The sequence below is a fragment of the Lissotriton helveticus genome, chromosome 5_1 (assembly GCF_964261635.1).
Source record: "Lissotriton helveticus chromosome 5_1, aLisHel1.1, whole genome shotgun sequence".
NCBI classification, from domain to species: domain Eukaryota; kingdom Metazoa; phylum Chordata; class Amphibia; order Caudata; family Salamandridae; genus Lissotriton; species Lissotriton helveticus.
This window is the reverse complement of record NC_136065.1, coordinates 330079620-330100839: the sequence shown is the minus strand read 5'-3', so window position 1 is coordinate 330100839 and position 21220 is coordinate 330079620. Positions and strand designations below refer to the sequence as shown.

The following is a 21220-nucleotide window of genomic DNA, read 5'->3' as shown; positions in this document are numbered from 1 at the left end:
TTTCTACAGTCACTAGCCAATGATGTCCCCTTTCTGGACAACGACATAAACTTGTCAGGTTCCACTCTGACTGACTGGCTACAAGTGGCTAGCAATCTTCATGCCCCTTATAAAAGAATTGGACTAGCACGGCGCACGGATGCCAACAGATGGTTTTCTGCCGACTTGAAATTTAGGAAACTGGCCCTCCGGCATCTTGAACGCCTGTGGCGCCGTGATTATGACATTGAGAAAAAAATTAAATATACTAGGGCGAGGAAGGAATATATGAATGCCATCTCTGCAGCAAAGGCAGAGTATTTCTCTTCTCGTATCCTAGATTCATCAAACAAATCTAAAGATATCTTCTCTGTCTTTAATGAATTGACCAACTTGGAGAATGTCCGTCCTAAAGTAATCCCTACTCAGTGTCTGTGTGACTCACTTAACACTTATTTTAGTGACAAAATCACAGACATAAAAACTAGCATTCCCCAATCAAAGACTCCAATCACGACCGGCATGTCAATCAAGACCGGTTCTGCCACCCTTACCAAATTTCAACCCATAACTTATGGCCAGCTTTCGGAACTAATGATGAGAGTCAAATACGGCTCCCCACTGGATATTTGCCCCCCTCACATCTTGAAAGAATGCTTCTCCACCTACCCAACCTCTGTTCTTGCCCTCCTAAACGACTCCCTCTTATCGGGCATAGTCCCGTCTGCTTTTAAGAAGCCATGGTCATACCTCTATTAAAAAAACCCGGGGCTGACCCTGCATGTAAGGCAAACTACAGGCCCATCTCCTTATTGCCTTACCTGGCAAAAATCCTAGAGGCAGACGTGGCGAAAATTCTCTCTAATTTTCTGGAGGAGTCCTCCTGCTTTGACCCTCATCAGGCTGGATTCCGGCCTGCACACTCAAAGGAGGCAGTGGTCACTGCAGTTCTGGACACACTTCGAGACTGCGCAGATAGACGCTCCCCCCAGGCCCTGGTGCTCCTGGACCTGTCGGCCGCGTTCGACACGGTCGACCACAACATCTTGGTCGACCGTGTCGGACAGGCCGGCATACAGGGCGCGGCGGCCTGCTGGCTAAGGTCCTTCTTAGAGGATCGCTCCCAAGCGGTGCGCCTGGGGGACCTAACCGGTGTTAAACAGCCTATCCCATGCGGAGTGCCACAGGGCTCCTCCCTGTCACCTCATCTCTTTAATATATACATACTCCCTCTTATACAAACCTTGAGGGACAAACAGGTGAGAGTATTTAACTATGCAGACGACCTGCAGCTACTCTTCACCATTGACAACTCCGAAAAATCCATTAGTCACTTCCAGTCAACCATGAGGTTTATTAAATCCTGGATGGATCAAAATCAGCTGAAACTAAATCCAGGTAAAACCGAACTGGTATTGACTGGGGATAGTGCTAAGCATTGGGGACCCCATTATTGGCCATCAGATCTGGGTCAAGCTACGCAACCATCATCATCGGCTAAAACGCTTGGAGTCATTGTGGACAGTGACCTTTCATTAAAAGCACAAGTGGGCCAGGTGGTTTCCAAATGCTTCTACCAGCTAAAAAAAATCAGGAAGGTCCGGCGACTACTAACGCCAGAAGCTACCACCCAGGTTGTGATCGCCACTGTTCTGTCCCATCTGGATTACGCGAATGCCATCTACTTGGGTCTCCCAAGCTATCTACTCAAGCATGTCCAGATGGTGCAGAACTATGCTGCTAGGTTGATCCTGAGGCAACTGAGGTGGCAGGCAGCGACTCCCCTTCTCATCAAACTGCACTGGCTTCCGGTCACACAACGCTGTACCTTCAAAGCAGGCTGTATGATTTTTAAGTCGCTGCATTGTGGTAAATAAATAAATAATACCTCTATTTTTGAATGGATAAATGAATAACAGATAGCTCAATAAATAAGAGTCAAGATTCGAGGTAGTGGGAGTTTGCAGGTTTAATACAGCATAAAGGACAGGAACAGGACAACCTGCACAGGAATAGGATGACAGGGCCCGGCAGCTGCCGGGGCTGGATCTGGGATGAGCGCGCTAACTTTAATAACAGTACACAAGCATATATACTAAAACAGTTGCATTACAGTGAATACAATAGGCGGAGCAGTGGGTGTGGTCAATAGCAGTCGCGAAAGATAAGGGTGAAAGTAGGTGTAACAGGAGGCGTATACATAGACATGTGATGTAAACGTAACAGAGTATGTCATAAATGGGGCGGAAACATGGAGGGGGCTACCTAAGGAGCCGGGACCTCTAACCTAATGGTGCGCGCAAACTGACAATGACGTGTTACTAGGAGAAGCTGGGGGCTATGAACTCTGTGCTAGGAGTAGAGACTGAAGTCTGGAGAGTCAGGGCGACATGTACCTAAACCCTATCTAGTATCTGATGTTTAGAGAACATGTTGATATAAACTAAAAGTTAGGAGGGGAAAGGCTAACAGACTCTAAGACTGGAGCATGCATTATTCTACATGTAGTGCGTTGAAGAATATTAAATGACCATTAAATGCAGTATTTCTCTTACATGGAGACGTAAAGGCTAGACGATGACGGAAACTATTGATGCGATTCAGTAGCTTAGGAATGCAGAGAAGGAGGGCTGAACTGATAACTAGAATCATAACATACTCTTGGCAGACTCGTAGGCAGAGCCAGGCCGAGCCGGGCACTGCGAGGCAGGAAGTAAGTGAAGGGTCGAGGATACAGGTGGGGGCTGTATCGCTCCTCAGCGAGGGTTCAGGAGACAGAAGCTGAATCTGGTGTCCGGGCCCATTTGAGGCCTAGAAAACGGGGACTTTACAATGAAATAACGTGCACACTGAGAAACGTGGCAACGTAACCTTACATAGGCCTAATACTCGTAGCTTTCACGAGAACTGGAAACTGGCATACTAGAGATGGACACAACTGTAATTGCGTCTTTAATCGAACATGGGGGATACATATGCATATTAATCATGCACACATAACATAAGATGGAGGACACGTAGGGACACAGAACATGGCAAAATTTACTTTTCCACATTCCCTCCTTGTCACTACGTTTCCATCAGGAAACATCAATATTCATGATACCATCTATCATTTCATACAGTATAATTTGCTCGTCTCGAATTTTCTTGGAACGGGATTTAGAACGGGACTTGGGACTAGGAATACAGGATGTAGCACAAATGCCGCAAATTGCAGGGCCACATTGTATACAGAGGCAGCAACTGAATATGATCGCTACTGCAATACCCAGAAATGACAATACTTTCCATCCCCAGGTGGAAATTATATTCCAGAACCAACCGGACCATGTCCAGGTGCCTGGATTTTGGTGTAACATATGGGCAATTTTATGGAGTCTGGTTATAGCTGAATAAACAGACGGCGCGTTATTAGGAATGAAAATGCAGCAACTAGATCCGATGACTCTACATGCCCCGCCCCTATCGGCCAGTATGACGTCAAGGACGAGACGATTCTGGAACACGACAATTCTCATAAAGGATTGTTCTTCGGTTAAGTTACCTAGAGCAGAGGTAGTCTCAATCACTACTGCTTCAAGGGTTCTGGTTAATCTACGTATCAGTTTACTATTCACGACAGTACCTAAGTAGGGGAAGACACCTTTATTGATATCTATGTATTGTTCTAGAGCAGTTTCAGTATAATCGACAATCGGGAGGTCTCTCTTGTGTCTAGTATGTACTAGGTGGGAATTCCTATGATAGTCAGGTGGGGCTAGAAAAACTGGTGGCAGTAGGAAGGCAATGTAACAGGTTCCCTCCCAATCGAGGGGCAGACGAACATATGCGGTCTGACCACAAACAAAATAAGAATGACGTGAAGCTTTGAAAATAGATTTCCTACTGTCACTATACTTGACAATAGTCGTACAATCACTATGGCCTACATGTATGGAACCATTATTTCGGACACATAATTCGCCTTTGACTGGTAATACTGACATAGCAGGTAAGTCTGGAGTAGAATCAGACTGAACATTCAGGACCATAAAATTCGAAGAATAATTACCCAAATTATAAACTTCATTTTCTAGATCTAACCCTGTTCTGTGGGGAAGACCTTGCTTGCCTGGGAAACATGCACTGTTAAGAAAAGACATATCTGTTGAGGATGACGTTAACGTGGACCATGCTCCACACGAACCATTATGTGAAAATGGATAGGGAAAGAGTGGCAGAACTCCCTTCGGTGTCTGGAAAGGGGGGAGTCGACCACACACCCAACAATTAGTGGCATTGCTGGTCTGGTGTGAATAATGTAACATGCGGATAAAAGAATTATTACGCATAGCAAGACGATATGAGAGTTCATGAGGAGGCAGATCACTAAACGTATGCTCTACTGTAGCATTAGCAGACTTATTTACATGAGAAACTGGAAAACACAAGTAAAATGCATAACATGTGCAGGTAAACATAAGGCTGAAAAACAATATGAAACTTAGAAAAACGATACATCGGATTGAGTTTTGACTAACTCTCTCACTATGGGGGTCTATTTTATACATGTCAGAAACCGGTCTAACCGTTTCACCTAGGGGAGGACTTAGACAATCAAACTGGCTGACTTATTTTACTAGACCTTAATTTCTTCTTATACTCCTGCTGCGGAGTTTTCTCTAACAGGGAGGGATTCGTATCATAGTCTTTTGCGGGACAGTCCTTAAGAATAGTACTTTGGCAGTCTTTCAAATCCTCGGAAATGTTCTTGGTAACAGACTTCAATCCAAAAAATCTTTTCACATGTGACAAATGGACCCAGCCCTTCCTGCCTTCCAGCTTGACGGCAGTACGGGTGGCCAGGAGGACCTGTTTGGGTTCTTTCCAGCGAGGCTCCAGCGGACTTGAACGATCAAAGTTCCTCACAAGAACCATGCATCCGGGAACGATTTCATGCGGTGCCACCTCGGTATTGTCTGGAAATGCGGCAGCAACCTGTGAACGACAAGAGTGTAGGGCAGACATCAAGGAAGCTAGGTAATCTGTCAGCATATTACTTGAAACATCGGTAATACTTCGGGGTCTAGGTGTACCCCACATATTAGGGGGGCGGCCGAATACGACCTCGTACGGGGACAAACCTGATCTGGAATGTGCGACCATGCGCATATAAAACAAAGCAACTGGCAGAGCTACTAGCCAGTCTACACCTTTCTCTTTACATACTTTGGCAATTCGAATTTTCAGGGTCTGATTATGTCTCTCTACGAGACCGGCTGCTTCAGGATGGCGTACACAATGGAACTTCCACTGGTACCCTAACAACAGGGAAATATGTTTCATAAGCTCGGATGAGAATGGTTGGCCGTTATCAGAATATACGACTCTAGGGAGTCCATAACGGGGGAAGAATTCACGAACCAACTGCTTGGCAGTGGTCACGGCTGTGTAATCTGGGACTGGATATGCCTCTGTCCACCTGGACAAAGCGCATACAACTACAAGGACATACTTGAAACCTCGACATCGCTCCATCTGAATATAATCCATTTGGAGGACTTCAAAAGGGTGGTCAGGGGGCTGGAATCCACCTTGTTCCACCGGGACACTTTTACCTGGATTAAACTGGCAACATATCATACAGGTACGGACCTTCTGCTTGGCTGCAGCTCGTAAATGCTTGTTGGACCAAATGTTCTGGATACTGCCTAACATAGCTTTTTCTCCTAAATGTGCTGGACTATGTGCGGTATTGATAATGACTTGAACCATAGAATCGGGGAGAAACCATGTGGCTTTACCCTTCGTTACCCATCCCTGATCTGTCTGGACCCCTCCTTGTTCGGACCATTTCTTGATTTCATCGGGAGTAGCATGTAACTGGATATCTATGACATCTTGAGTAGGGTCCTTAACTGTCATACAGGTAGTCAGATCTGAAGTGTGTGTCGGTGTCTTATTAACTGGAATGTCTGGTGTCTGAGCTGTAAGCTTGGCTGTGCGATCTGCTAGATCATTACCTTGGGAAATAGTGTCAGTAACTTTCGTATGTGCTTTGCATTTCATAATAGCAATAGATGTCGGTAAGTGTATGGCATCTAACAGAGCTTGAATAAGGAAACCATGCTGAATCTTGGTTCCATGAGAAGTCATGAAACCTCTCTCCTGCCAGAGCACTCCGAAGTCGTGTACGACTCCAAATGCGTAACGTGAATCTGTGTAAACATTAACTTTCAGGTTTTTAGCGTGTATGCAGGCTTGAGTCAGAGCAACTAGCTCTGCTGCTTGAGCGGACAGGGTGTCAATACGATGTGTCTCTATAACTTCAGTGTCTGTAGTCACTGCATACGCGGCTACTAATTCTCCTGTACTTGTTCTCATACATGAACCATCCACATAAAGTGTCAGGTCGGGATCTGGTAATGGAATGTCTGTCAGATCTTGTCTTGGCTTTGTCATAATGTTAACTACTTCCACACAGTCATGTGTGGCAGGATTTAAAGTAACTGATGGTAACAGTGTAGCAGGATTTAGAACGTTGCAGCGTCTGATTTCTATGTGTGGCTGAAACAGTGTCAATTCATAACCTGTTAAACGTGCAATTGTCAAGTGCTGAGTCTGTGTTCGGTTTAAAAGAACTTCCACGGAGTGTGGAACTTGTACTGTCAAGGAATGTCCTAACACTATGGAATCACTCTGTCTGATAGCTAGTGCTGTGGCTGCAACTGACTTGAGGCACGCAGGCAGCGCCTGGGCTACAGGATCTAGTGTGCTCGAAAAATAAGCACAGGGCTTGTATTGTCCTGCTTGATCTTGTGTAAGAACAGATAATGCTGTACCTTCGCGTTCAGTGACGAAAAGTGTAAAAGGCTTACTGTAGTTCGGTGTAGCGAGAACTGGAGCTTGGCATAAGGCTTTCTTTAATTCATTGAAACTAAGTGTATGTTCAGATGTCCAAGGGAGGACAGTCGATACGGCTGCCTCCTGTGTCGTTAACTGTATCAGTGGCTTGGCTAGAAATGCATACTGAGGAATCCATTGTCTGCAATAAGAAGTGAGGCCGATAAAAGCACGTACCTCCTTCTGGGTCTTGGGCTGAGGAAGACTCGCTATTAACTGGATACGGTCAGGTGTCAACTGCCTACCCCTCTTGGACAGTAAGTGGCCTAAATAGATCACTTGCTGGACACAGAATTGAAGCTTCGAAGGGGACACCTTGTGCCCCATCTCGGCAAGGAAATACAAAACTGTAAGGGATGCTCGCTCGCAAGCACGTTCAGAACGGGCTGTGATCAGTAGATCATCGACATACTGGAGCAGGGCAGTGTCAGTTGGCATGTGAATATTGTCTAGTTGTCTCTTAGGTGCTTGACTGTAAATACTAGGACTTTCTGTGAAACCTTGAGGAGCTCGTGTAAACATATAGCTCCTTCCATTTAAACAAAAACCGAAAAGGAACTGGCTGTCTGGATGAATGGGGACACTGAAAAACGCGTTCTTGAGGTCTATGACTGTAAAAAATGAGGCTTCAGAATCAATGGCTGTCAATAGGGAAGAGATATCTGGGACAACTGGGTACTGGGGAATAATACATTTGTTGAGTTCTCGAAGGTCAATCACTAATCGATATACTGGGGGTGCATTTGGATCAGTACGTTTCATGACTGGAATGATCGGAGAATTACATACATTGGAGTCAGTTTCTACAACTACTCCTTGAGCGATGAGCTCGTCAATAATTTTGGATAAGGCTGCTACAGCCTCAGGTGGCAATCTGTACTGTCTGATTCGTGGTAACACTACACCTGGTTTGAGAGTCACACGATGGGGTGTGATTTGCATGAAGCCAACATCAGTTGGACCTTGTGCCCATAGATGCTGCGGAACATTAGACAATCTCGGATCAAAATCTCGTAATACATAGTGACCCTTGAAGTCACGTAAGAACAATCGTATTCCCTCTGGGGAGCAGCAAATAACTGCACCTAATTCTTTCAGTGTTTTAATACCTAACAGATTTTCTGGACATGACTTCGTAAGTAACAGATCGGTAGTGCAGGACAATGGGCCTACTTCTAGAATAACTGGCTTTGATATCTCGTTTACAATAGGCTTTCCTGAAAATCCAAGGGAAACATTTCTAGAGCCTGAGAGCGGAGCCCCTGGAACTTCGGCGTGACTGATGGTCGTCCTACTTGCCCCTGTATCAATCAAAAACTTTCTGTCTTTCCCTAGTACTTGACTATGAACATAGGGACCCTCTTGATCTACAGGTATCTCGATGAGAGGCAAGCCTACCTCCCTCTCTAGGCTGTTTCATGAATATGGCTGATACTCTGGATACTCGGACTGTGCATACTGGTACATCTGCTGTGTAACATGCTGTGTTGCAGCAATAGGCTGCGGTGCTGGAACTGTCTGTTGTGCATTCTGTGACTGAGAAGTCTGTGGAACTTGTTCTTGTCTAGGCGGACGTGGTCTTTCTTTAGTTTTACCAGTAGCTATATTATGTTTCAGAACTGCACACTCGTTTATATAGTGACCTGGCTGTTTACAATAATTGCAGGTCCCTTTAACGGGAACTGCAGGATGACTGGCTTGATTCGTACCCCTCTTTTGACTGTCTTGAGGAACAGATTGTGCAACTAGTACTTTCATTTTCGTATCTTTCATACGTTTTCTTTCATGATCTTGCTCTTCTCTGATTCTATTCTGGTGATATTGAAGCATCTGCAACATTTGGGACGTGGTATTAGCTTGCCAGGTACTTTCGACTTTCAAAACTCGGTTCTTAACTTGTGGACTTGAATTCTCGACTAATTTAGTAACAAAGAGATGAGGATATGACTCGCTACTTGTCTTGAGGCCACTGTTAATACTAAAGCATTTCTCGAATCTAGAATAAAAATCACTAGTGTCTTCGTCTTGTTTCTGTTTACAGGCTGAGATTGCATCCCAGTCTTCCTTTTTAGTGGCTAATAACCTTGGCAAAACTTGTATTAACAGTTCTGGTAATTCTTTACATTTCTCTCCTAGACCGGTACCTGGTACTCGTATGTTATCTTCAGCTTCGAGAACTGCCCAATCGATCTTTTTCTCTCCCACCTCCCATTCTTTTTCCTTGAGTTTCTCGTATACCCCTGCGGGCAACAGGACCTTTAACATTTTAATAATATCTGGATACGTGTATTCTCCCATACGGAGCATGTCTTTTAATTCTCGGTGGAACCCTGCTGGATCTTTGTCATGACAGGGAATTAATTTCTTCATCTCTAAGATTTCCATCTTTGTAATCGGGGTGTAAACAAACACTCGTTGCATTTCACCATCTGCTGTCCTGACTGGGTGTACTTCTCGTAACGGATTCTGTCTATCTATGTAAAAGGGTTTACTTTCTGGGGGTGAGACATGAACAAAATGCGGGTTCAAAAACGTTCTATATTTGTGGCGCTGTTCTAGAATAACACTAATTAAATCGGTACCTAGACCTTTCCATCTATACTTGAGTAACTCGTTCAGGACATCGTGTAACGGACCTGGATCAGAATGTTGACCCTCATACAGAGTAATGAGGTGCTGGATCATATACATACCCACCAGTCGTTGCTCGGCTGGAGGCAGTTTCAGAAACATTTGTGCCACTATTTCGTCTGGAAAAGTGGTAGAATCAGTAATCCATCGGACTGCTGATCGGGCTAGTTCTTGTTCATGCATAGTACTTAACTCACTGTAACCGATTCGTGATTTCAGAATGTGATCGGTAGCTTGAAATACTTGTTCTAGAGAACCTTGTTCTGGTGCTGGATGAGGAACAGTTTTCTTGTAGTCTAAACGTGAATGTCGGTCGGAAAGTCTAGTTCTACCTACATACGCTATTCTCGTGGGATTCTCGTCGTCTACCTCTTCAGTAGAAGAGTCATTTTCTTTCTCGTTTACTAGTGCTTCTTTGCGTTTCTCGTGTAACCTTATTATTTCTTTACGGATTTTCTTGTACATACTCTCTATACTACTGAGTGTCCTGTGTTTACCCTCGGCTATATTATCACTCCACCTGTCAGGATTCTCATTTCGGCCGGATCTTTAGTCGGATAATCTTGTTCTCTTATTAGACAATTAATCAGAAACTTTAATATCATGAGCTGGATCTCAGCTTTCCTTTGAGACATGGCTTCGCCAATACTTTCTGGATCATCCCCTGTACGGATGAAACGATATATTCTGTCTAGATCTTCTTGCATATCCGGTAGGGTGTCCAAATACCCGGTCACCCGTCTTACACGGATGGAATATATTACTGTACTATCATCACCTGCAACTGGATCATAGCGGCATTCAGTGAGAGCTCGTCGGATATCTGCAACGGACTTATATTTGGGCGTACGCTGTAACGCACATTCATGTAACTCGGCCAACGTTCTACGTTGGTGTGGTGGCGGGGTACCAGGAGGACCTCCTCCTGCGGCCCCTAAACTGGAATCGTCGACTGATACTCTTCGTGCTGGCAGAGTGGGAAATTGTAATGTAGGCTGGACCGGGGGTACCGTAACAGGTGCCCCGGTGGCTGGAGGAGCAGGAATTACATTATTTACAGGAGCTGGCGGAACAGGATTTGCATATTCTGGGACTGTGTCGTCCAAATAGGACGAGATGAAAATATCGGCTGCGGTCGGTTTGTGACGTAGCTTGATCGGAACTAATGGTGGCGGAAAATTACTGGATGCCTCCGGGGTCGCTTTTGGCAAGCCCTCGGCAAGAAGAGGATACATACCCTTAATAAGGGCATGCCTCTGTCTGTCTGACTGTTCGGTTTTGACTCGTTCACCTATCTCGATTAATTCCCTTTCTTGGGCTCGTTCTAAAGATTCTCTACTTAATTCTGACTTTCTGATTTCTTTTTCGGTTCTTCTATGAGATTCTTTTCGCCATAACTCGATGGCATCTTTCTGTGACTGTCTGGCTTTCTTTTTCCATAATGCTTCTTCTACTCGCATGATGCACTCGGCATCCCACGTACCTGATACGGGCCATCTATACTTTTCCTCTAACTGTTTGGTATACTCTACCCATAAATCTAGATATAATATGGCACTTATGCCATGCTTTTGATACATAAAATGACCTGGACTGTCCCTAGGCGGGACAGGAACTGCTGCTTCTAGCAGACCTTTTCTGGTTTTTAACTGACGTAGTTTAGAAAATAAGGGCATGACTGAACTGTAACCTAGACACAATACGCAATTACAATACACCATGAACACGATAATTACTCCACATTCATACCACGACATTACAATACATGAAAAACATTTAAAATAACAGTTCGAACAGAATACTACCTGGAATACTGAAAACAGAATACATGAATTTTCTCGAGAAACAGAACTGACTAGAACAGAAACTAGATGTACTGCTAAAACAGTACGAAACTCACCGGTCTCATAAAGAGACACGTCAGGACCCGCATCCACCAAAGTGGACACTTCGTTTGGGGTCTGTGTACCACCAACCCACGGACCAGAGGCAATTAGATTGACCCTGTCTAGATACTACCCCAGCAATGGTACTCACCGGGCAGCAAGAACGGAAGGCCTCGGACTGGACTGGACTGCTTCGACGCCGGACGGACGAACTTCGGACTTCTGTTACGGGTGGGCCTCCGGATACCTCGGACCTTGGACTCTCGGCTTGGGCTCTGGTCGGGACTCGCCGCGTTCCTCCACCGCCTCGTCTGGATGCTGGACCGCCACCTCCGTCTCCTCCGTGGGCCTGAGGGATACTTGAAGCAGAAATATCTGCCGGTGCGCAGAAGAGTTCCGTCACGGCTGCAGAGGGTCAGGGGGCCGGCGTGGCTTCACCGGCGCGTGGGGAAAGGGCAAGTCCCTATTCGGGCGCCATTATGTGGTAAATAAATAAATAATACCTCTATTTTTGAATGGATAAATGAATAACAGATAGCTCAATAAATAAGAGTCAAGATTCGAGGTAGTGGGAGTTTGCAGGTTTAATACAGCATAAAGGACAGGAACAGGACAACCTGCACAGGAATAGGATGACAGGGCCCGGCAGCTGCCGGGGCTGGATCTGGGATGAGCGCGCTAACTTTAATAACAGTACACAAGCATATATACTAAAACAGTTGCATTACAGTGAATACAATAGGCGGAGCAGTGGGTGTGGTCAATAGCAGTCGCGAAAGATAAGGGTGAAAGTAGGTGTAACAGGAGGCGTATACATAGACATGTGATGTAAACGTAACAGAGTATGTCATAAATGGGGCGGAAACATGGAGGGGGCTACCTAAGGAGCCGGGACCTCTAACCTAATGGTGCGCGCAAACTGACAATGACGTGTTACTAGGAGAAGCTGGGGGCTATGAACTCTGTGCTAGGAGTAGAGACTGAAGTCTGGAGAGTCAGGGCGACATGTACCTAAACCCTATCTAGTATCTGATGTTTAGAGAACATGTTGATATAAACTAAAAGTTAGGAGGGGAAAGGCTAACAGACTCTAAGACTGGAGCATGCATTATTCTACATGTAGTGCGTTGAAGAATATTAAATAACCATTAAATGCAGTATTTCTCTTACATGGAGACGTAAAGGCTAGACGATGACGGAAACTATTGATGCGATTCAGTAGCTTAGGAATGCAGAGAAGGAGGGCTGAACTGATAACTAGAATCATAACATACTCTTGGCAGACTCGTAGGCAGAGCCAGGCCGAGCCGGGCACTGCGAGGCAGGAAGTAAGTGAAGGGTCGAGGATACAGGTGGGGGCTGTATCGCTCCTCAGCGAGGGTTCAGGAGACAGAAGCTGAATCTGGTGTCCGGGCCCATTTGAGGCCTAGAAAACGGGGACTTTACAATGAAATAACGTGCACACTGAGAAACGTGGCAACGTAACCTTACATAGGCCTAATACTCGTAGCTTTCACGAGAACTGGAAACTGGCATACTAGAGATGGACACAACTGTAATTGCGTCTTTAATCGAACATGGGGGATACATATGCATATTAATCATGCACACATAACATAAGATGGAGGACACGTAGGGACACAGAACATGGCAAAATTTACTTTTCCACAGCATGGCAAAAGCCCTAAATTCATTAATCAGTTAATCACCAGATACGTTCCCTCCCGCAACCTTCGCTCACTCCACCTAGGCCTTCTCCAGACCCCCTCTTCAAACTTAAACGCTCTGGTGGACGTAGGTTTGCAACACTTGCCCCTTGCTTATGGAACACCTTTCCTTGGGAAATCCGGCTATGTCAAGATCTCCTACCTTTCGGGAAAGCACTGAAGACCTGGCTTTTTAGACAAGCTTTTTAACCTACTTTTCTCCTCACCTCCGATTGTGTTACTGTCAATTTTTAGCGCCAAGAAACTAATCAGTGTTAGTGCGCTCAATAAATGATTTAATAACATAGACAGCTGCAGTTAATTTTTGACATGACAAATAGACATGATTAATTTATTATTTTTCACAAACAAGGAAATGCAACATAATGCACGTTTATGAGCACACATTTTAGTATCCCGCGTTTTTCATGTGTAGATGCAACTTAAACTAGGTTGAATTAATACATACACAGCACAACTGTTAATCTTATTATTTTATTTATGGATGTGTGACTTCGCGAGTTGAAATGAAAAACCTTTCTGAATCTCGCTCCATCACAAGCACCTAGACGCCCTTCGTGTAGTAGTGCGCTATATAAATAAATAAATAAAGTCTGATTACGGGTTGTGGAAAGAGGAAGGGTTTAGGTACACAGATATCATGCACTGGGCGGTTACCCCACAGATTAAACTGGCAGCCTCCCATCTGAAAAATATCTGTGAGGTGTGCTAGATGACTCCTGCCTTATTTCATGTAGCTGTACAGTCCTCCTGGAAAACAGTTCTCCAGGTAGAGGCAGATGTCAGGCAAAAATGGGAAGAAGAGGTGAGCCATCACTTCACTCGTGAGCGGTGGTCCCATATATTACTTTAGTCCCACTACACCCCACTGTGCCTCCACGCGGGTTACAGTAGGAAAGTAGATACATTCTTGATGAGGTCTAACCAGATAGGTACAATTTCCCACATTTTATGGACTTGCCGCCTTATCCAGAATCTCTGAAGGGCAGTCTTGCTGCCCTGGTCTCGATAGTGGGGGTGTAAATACCAGAATCATTAGGGAGCATACTACTGAGTGGGATGTATGTTCTAGTGGAGGAGCGGGAGGAGGAAAAGGGCTAGACCATCAATAAGCCTACTTCTCCCATCCGCCAAACTGCATTCCTGTCAAAATGAGGGACACCCCTTTTGTCACATAATAATAATAGGTGCGATAGACTTCGGTTCATGTAGGGGATAGAAAAGTTTACCCATGATATACAGGACAGAGAAAGAGAGAGAGACATTTTCTACTGAAGGGAGCCCTCATCTGGAATATTTTGGGAAAGAACCGACCTGCCCAAGATCATTAAGTGCTCTGCAGATTCTTCCATCCGACTTAGATAAGGGTGGCTCAGGGAACCTTGTAAATATTGATACATGGTGTTCAAAAGGATCCCGTAGGAGCAAGAATTGGGTCTCTCAATGTATAAATGATATATTAAAAATAACACAGTGCCAGTTGCCACTGTGTAGGTATAATTAGGACCAGGTTGCCGTAGAAGGAGGATTTTTTGTTTTGCTAATATCTTTGGCAACGTTTGAGGAATCTACACAAAACTTTCTAACATTAAAAAAAGTTTGTTCACCTCAATTCCTTCCTGGAAAGTTTCAAGGCTACCTGCCAAGTGGGGGGTCAAGAAAAATGGGGAAAACAAAACACATGTTCCACATGCAATTTCTTATCGGAACTTTAGACACAGCTACAGCCAAAACAGTTGAATGGAATTATACCAAATTTGGCAGAAAGCCAGATCGTGATCCAAAAAGCTGGCTTTTTTGTGATTTGATGGAAATTAGTCAGTACTGTTCAAAATGTATAAATATTTCATGCTGCAGTACCGCGAGCTGAATGCATGTGACATGTTGGCCGCACCATGAAAGAAACCGTTGCAATTGTAATTTTAGGACTCAGGAACCCAGTCCTCATGTCCTCAAAAACACAGAAAAATAAGGAATAATGCAGAAGGGTAGAGGTACACAAACCCCTGACCCTTACAGAGGGTCAACGCTTGGGATTGAATAAAAATCAAGATATTTTTTGGGGTTGGGGAAGGCGATCTAGGCCAGCCCATGGTGTCCACCAATAGAGAATTAGCAGGGAGCACAAGCAGGAAGGCACACACATCCACACACCCACATGGGCATTCACCTACACATTCAAGCACACACTCAGAAACACACACACACACACCTCCCCATCTGTACATACACCTACACACATAGCCACAGAGAAATTCACAGAAAATGCCAAAGGTGAAAATGATGTTATAATTAGGTATGGAAATAACATTTCACTTTACTTGAAAAAAGACCTGAGTAATTCAATGGAAAAAAGCCAAAGATTAAGGTGATATCATAGGTGAAAATATTGCAGTTAAAACATAACATTTTAAGCTCAATTGAAGAAAACATTAATTCACAGTCAGTTAACTCAAGAAACTATAACTTGAGTCCTTGCCATTCACTGCCTATGAGCTCATCTATTACTACACTCATGACATGTTCTATGACACAGTTGATAACATCACTGTCATACCAAGTGAATTGTACTGACCTGATTCAATTCCATGGTAAGCCAGGTATGCTTTGGCTGGTGAACAGGATAATGTCAGGACTAGGAGGAGGATAGTTTGATACAGTACTGGCTACTACCGGACAGGGGTTGTGGGGCGGGGTGTGGGGGAATGAACAAAAGAAAAAAATGCACTTACATGCATACGATCAGCCTCTCCTCCGTCCTCTTCATCTTCCTGTCTCGAGTCACTGCAGCAGGAAGCACCCGGGCTTCCCAGCTCCCTTAAGCCAACCACTAAGCTGCTGTCACCATGACAGCAATATTGTGATTGGTCCTGAGCGCCGCGGTTCGACACTCAGACGGGTACTGTGCAAGTTTTCCACCATGGCTGTACAATACAGCCGGTGGAGAACATGCAAAGTGCGCATGATAGTTTGGCGGCCCAAGACGGGTGGTCAAACCATCATCCACACTAAGAGAGTGCCCCCACTCCTCCCCCCTGCTCTGGTCAGCCCCACCCACGTGAAACTGAGCCACTGCAGAAGGAAAAACAAAATGATAATAACGTTGCGTTATAATCCTTTTATTGTTCCTATTGAACTGCTCAGAGAGTAGTGGGGCGGCTCTCCTCCATCCACCTTAGCAGAAGAACCGCCACTGGTTTGATATCAAGGGTGTTGGTGTTCTTCCTTGGCTCTTCTGTTGCTAGTACAATCTCCATCTCTGTGAGGTGCAAAGAACAATGGGAGACTTACTTTGTGCATAGCTTTAAGAGTGACAAAATTGCAAAAATGTATATAGCGAGTGGAGGAACAATATCATTTGTAGGAAACAGTTTGTAGGGTGGATGTTGAAGGGAGGATTAGGACTGGTTAGTCGCATAAAAGGTTTGTTTGTCTGTAAAGTACTCTTTTGTAATGAGTACAACTAATCACTGCTCTCTTTATCTTTCCAAAGGGACCAGCACCACCACCACAGCCCAGGCCCCTGAGGAAAGTGACACCAGTACCATACCACCCAATCAGCCATTCCTATTGGTGCTGACAAGTCATATTTTCTTATTTCTTGCTTTTAATAATTCTTACCTAGTATGCATTATGGACTTCTGCATTTTTCGTTTTTCCTAATTCCCCCTACCTACTTCAATGTCTGTTAACCCTGCATACATCCTTGTGTTTTGTTTGATATTCCCTCTGTTTCCACAGGTGACTTGCTCCTGCTTTAGCTTTCTTTCCTTTTTTCATTGTTGCAGAAACCTTTCTACCACCCACTTTCTCATATCTCCTTTTAATTTCCTTTCCCTGCTTTAATCGTTGTTTTTCTGATCCTTTCCTATCCATTTGCCTCCATTATTAAAAATGTGTTTTATAGCTTTTAAATGTTGACTGCTTGATTAAAATGTCAGTCAGTCAAATCAACATTATTCGGCTAGTTAAAGCCATAAAAGTACAACATAAAACATCTACAGACATAAGGCATTGTATAAGCATCATTTAAATCTATTAAAAATCATATCTTTGTATATTTAGAATCCATTAATACGTCATACAAAAGATAATAAAAACCAACCACAATTAAGACTATTAGGTAACTTTGGATGATGATCCACATAAACATACTATCAGTCTTGTTCAGAATAATTAACTCTGCTTTATTTTATTCCTGTATCTAATTGCACCAATTAAAAAATGAGCTACCCCCAGGCAGATTGCTGGTGAGCTTAAAATTTGCAAGTAGACCAAAGCTGGGCTCACATGAACAAAGTTTTGATCCCTTACCAGTGGGAGGATGTACTTTCTGCGTAGGTGATCATAATGGGAACAAAAGAACATAATATCTAGAGTATCTTGCTCTGAGAAGTTGTCACATGTGCACCTAATTGGTGAGCTCGATTTAAAATAACCATTCGGAAAGGACAGTAGTCAGGGTACCATCTTTAAACCGAATCTTAATTAGTTCCTTTTCCTCCCTTACGCATTGACATTTATCTAAAAACTTCTACTTAACTGCTCTAACTGTGGGCTTAGTCAAAGGGTTAGGGAACATAAACAATTCAGGGCAACATAAATTCTCCTTTTGAACTTTAATATATTTAAGCCATGGGATGCTTAGTGCCTTATCCAGTACTAAGCAATCCTGAATTATTAATTGGCTTAAGTTTGAGGTTGTTTGAGCCCAAATTCTCATCCAGCGGAGAAGTGGGGCAACTGCAATCAAGTCTGAAATATAACCAGCTCCCAACTCCTCGTGTATGTTAAAAATTGGGGTAGATGCGGGAACAGAAAGTAGTTTACGCATAAAGTTATTTTCTGCCACTTGTATTTCTATCGTGTCCCTGTAGCCCCAAATGTCACAACCATAGGTAGTCATTGGGATACACTTAGCGTTATACATCTTTAAAATCGCAGGGAGCGGCTTAGAACCTATTCTTTTAGTGAAATCTAATGTTGCCCCTGCCGCTCTAGCTAAAACATTCTTTTTAAGCGTGCGTTGTGCACACCATGAGCGTTGATCTTCAAAAAGCACCCCAAAATATGGGGAAGTAGACACCTTGGTTAGCTCAATCCCCTTACAGTAAAATGTTGCTTTAGCAACTTCCTGGAACCTATAGTCATTGCATGTGATTTTTTAAAATGTGTAACCAAATCCAAAGAATCCATAAAATCTATAAAACAGTTTAATAACAATTACAGTCCTCTTGCGGTTCTGGATATTAAAACCGCGTCATCAGATTTTAAAATGTCAATTAAACCTTCAAGTCAAATGTTACTTTGGCTAGCAATAATTTCACATATGTTTGGTACTACTGCTTTTCTAAATAAGTGCATTATATTTTTGTCAAACTAGAACAGTGTAGAAGCTTTTGTACGTTTAAACTAAAATGTGCATTAATATTACTTGTTTTGCATGTCAATTTACACATGCATCCTGACATGAGCTATTGCAAATAAAACACAATATTTACACTGGTTTAAGTGTGTTTTCCTAGCTTAGATTAACTAGGCATCAGTTACGCCTCAATGCCATCTTATTCAAATTGGATGCATTATCATAATGTGCACTCTGTGTTCATAGTTCTTGCTTAACTGCAAGATGTGGTTTGTTTATTTCTGAATGACACTGTTCTCAAAGAGTCTGCTAGAAGATATCCTTTTGCAACCTTATTCAAGGTCCTTCCGCTTGCACACAGCATTTATTCACAATGCTTCAATGTTGTTTATGTAACTAGTTTCTTTTAACACCTCCGGAAGACATTAGATCAGACGAGGTGAATCAATATTCATGTAGTGGGTTAGTGCTGCTAAAGTTATAGAGTTATGTGGTATTTAAAATTGTGAAAAAGTGATTTGTTGGAGCAGTGATCATATCATGCTTACTTTGTAATGCTTAGTAATTTCTGTGCAGGAAACCGATTTAAATCCCTGACTTTGGGGGCAAGCCAGATCCTTTTGCTCTCCACCAGGGATGCTGTCCGATTTCTTACTGATTTTGCTATACATTTGAGACTTATTATTTTTCTGACTTCTTCCTATTATTATATTATTATGCATTTGAAAGCCTTCATGGCAAATTATTTCTAAGTCATTTAATGAATTCATTACTGCCTTTGCATTTACTATTTCCTGTATTAAACCTTCATGGTTTTCCTAAAATCTAATCTCAAACTCAGTTTTTCAGTTAGTGCTTTCTTTTTGACTGTATTATGAAATGCTGTTTTGAAACTTCTCTAGGGACAAATTTTCTTATAGGCTTTGGGTCGCCCTGTGCCCATTCCACCCACTATTTAGGTACACTTTTTTATTGTAGATTTCCTAGGGCCCTGCATGCCCACAACATCACCCACTCCAAGCCCAGATACCAATTCTTTTAAATTACCCACCTTCCCATGTTCCAGTCCCAGCCTCTCTTACACTGAAAGCAATCAGAAGGGAACATGCCACTCATACCCACCACCTCCCCAATTTGTCCCCCACAGTCCACAATGTCATTTTGACATGTGCTACATTTTTCCTCCAATAAGAATGTTCTCTCATCTACCTTCCATTAACCGTTCGAATAAGCATATTGCCTATAATATGAGTGTGACCCAACCTGTCCATGGCGTAACCTAAACCTAGCCCAAGCACCAACTTTTTATTAGACCTTAGCAAACATCCACATGTTCCTTAGCCCAGGACTACAGTATTTGTTGCATGTGTAATGAATTTGGAATGGAGGGTGTAGTGTGGGACTCAGTCTAGACTCATGGCAGAACTTAGGAGAGAGTATTATGACCTGACATTTCTTGTAAAAAAAACACACTGCCAACTTAGGTTGGGTCAAGTAACGTTAAGCAATATATATATATATATAGTTAAATATATTGTGCAGCACAAATTTAAAGCATGATACTTTTCTATAGCAATATATATATGATATTTTGCAGCTCAGTCTATTTTAATAACAGATCAAGTATTTAATGAAAGTGTCATCCAATGAATTAATTTAAACTTTTAATTTATTTTAGCAAAAAATCAATTTCACATTATGGTGGTAGTTGTGGATTAATTCATACTATAAACTGTGTTATGTGAGAGAAAAGGCCCTTAGACAAATAATCATATGAAAACAATCCAGTGGCCCTAGGGGACAGCAATGTTTTTTACTGTGTGTCTGTCTAAACAAGTGTGTGCCGTGAGTACCACAATTCATGTTCTTTTCTTCTTTCTTTGGATTATCCAGCATCCCTGCCAGAGGCCAAGCTCTGGAGTCCCAGTGGGAGATCGCCATCCTGCTGCACCTCCAGAAGATGGAGGCCATGCACTGGCTGGTTGGCAGTTGAAGGCAACAAGGCCATGCCATCGTTTCAACAGCTGGCAGCCAAGCTCCAGAGCAGCTCCCACAACCAAAGAGGAACCCCCGCAGCAAGTCATGAAAAAACTGGAGGAAGTATTTTAAGGGGGCCACATGCCATTAAGGGAGAGTTGTTTTAGGGATTGGGTGGGTCGGTTGTGGAAGGTGAGAGTGGGAAGGAAGTTGTGAATGGAGCAGTTTTTCTATAGGTTAGGTTAGTGGATTTTGTAGAGTTTACCGAGAGGGGTTGGACCTGTTGCGGGAGGTACGGGTTGGAAATACAGTTGGGGACAGGGTAGTTTTTCTATAGGATATTTTAGTGGGTTTTTAGGGTTTAGGGAGAGGGGTTGTTTTTGTTGCGAGAGACTAGAGTCAAAGTTAACATTTATATGTTAATAAATGGGTTTTTAACACCATGTGCCTTTTCTAAATTTACAACTAGGTTTTTCCTGGTCAGTGTAGCCTCCCTGTTATTCAAACAGGAAGATCCACCAACGTGGTAAAACTTATGCTGACCACACACATGGCCCATCACAAAGCAATTGTTCTCTTCTATCCATCCTCACTACTTGGGGGAAGAGAGGTAGGAATTTCATGAATGAATGCCTAGGTGCAATTTGAGAAAGGTGAGTGATAGACAAACATCTCGCTTTATATTTCTTCCCAAAATTACGAGATGTGACGTAATCTCTGTATTTCGTGTAAATTAAGAAAATTACATAAATAACGCTGGCGTAATTGAA

At 43.3% G+C, this 21220-nt stretch overlaps 1 long non-coding RNA gene across 1 annotated transcript in view; it reads left to right on the top strand.

Moving 5' to 3' along the window:
* The window catches only part of LOC144753139 (uncharacterized), a 74845-nt gene extending 54366 nt beyond the window's left edge, over positions 1 to 20479 (top strand). The window contains exons 2-3 of the long non-coding RNA XR_013594218.1: positions 16602 to 16681; positions 20367 to 20479. This is a non-coding gene — a long non-coding RNA (uncharacterized LOC144753139). The remainder of the gene's footprint in view (positions 1 to 16601; positions 16682 to 20366) is intronic.
* The last annotated feature ends 741 nt before the right edge of the window (positions 20480 to 21220 follow it).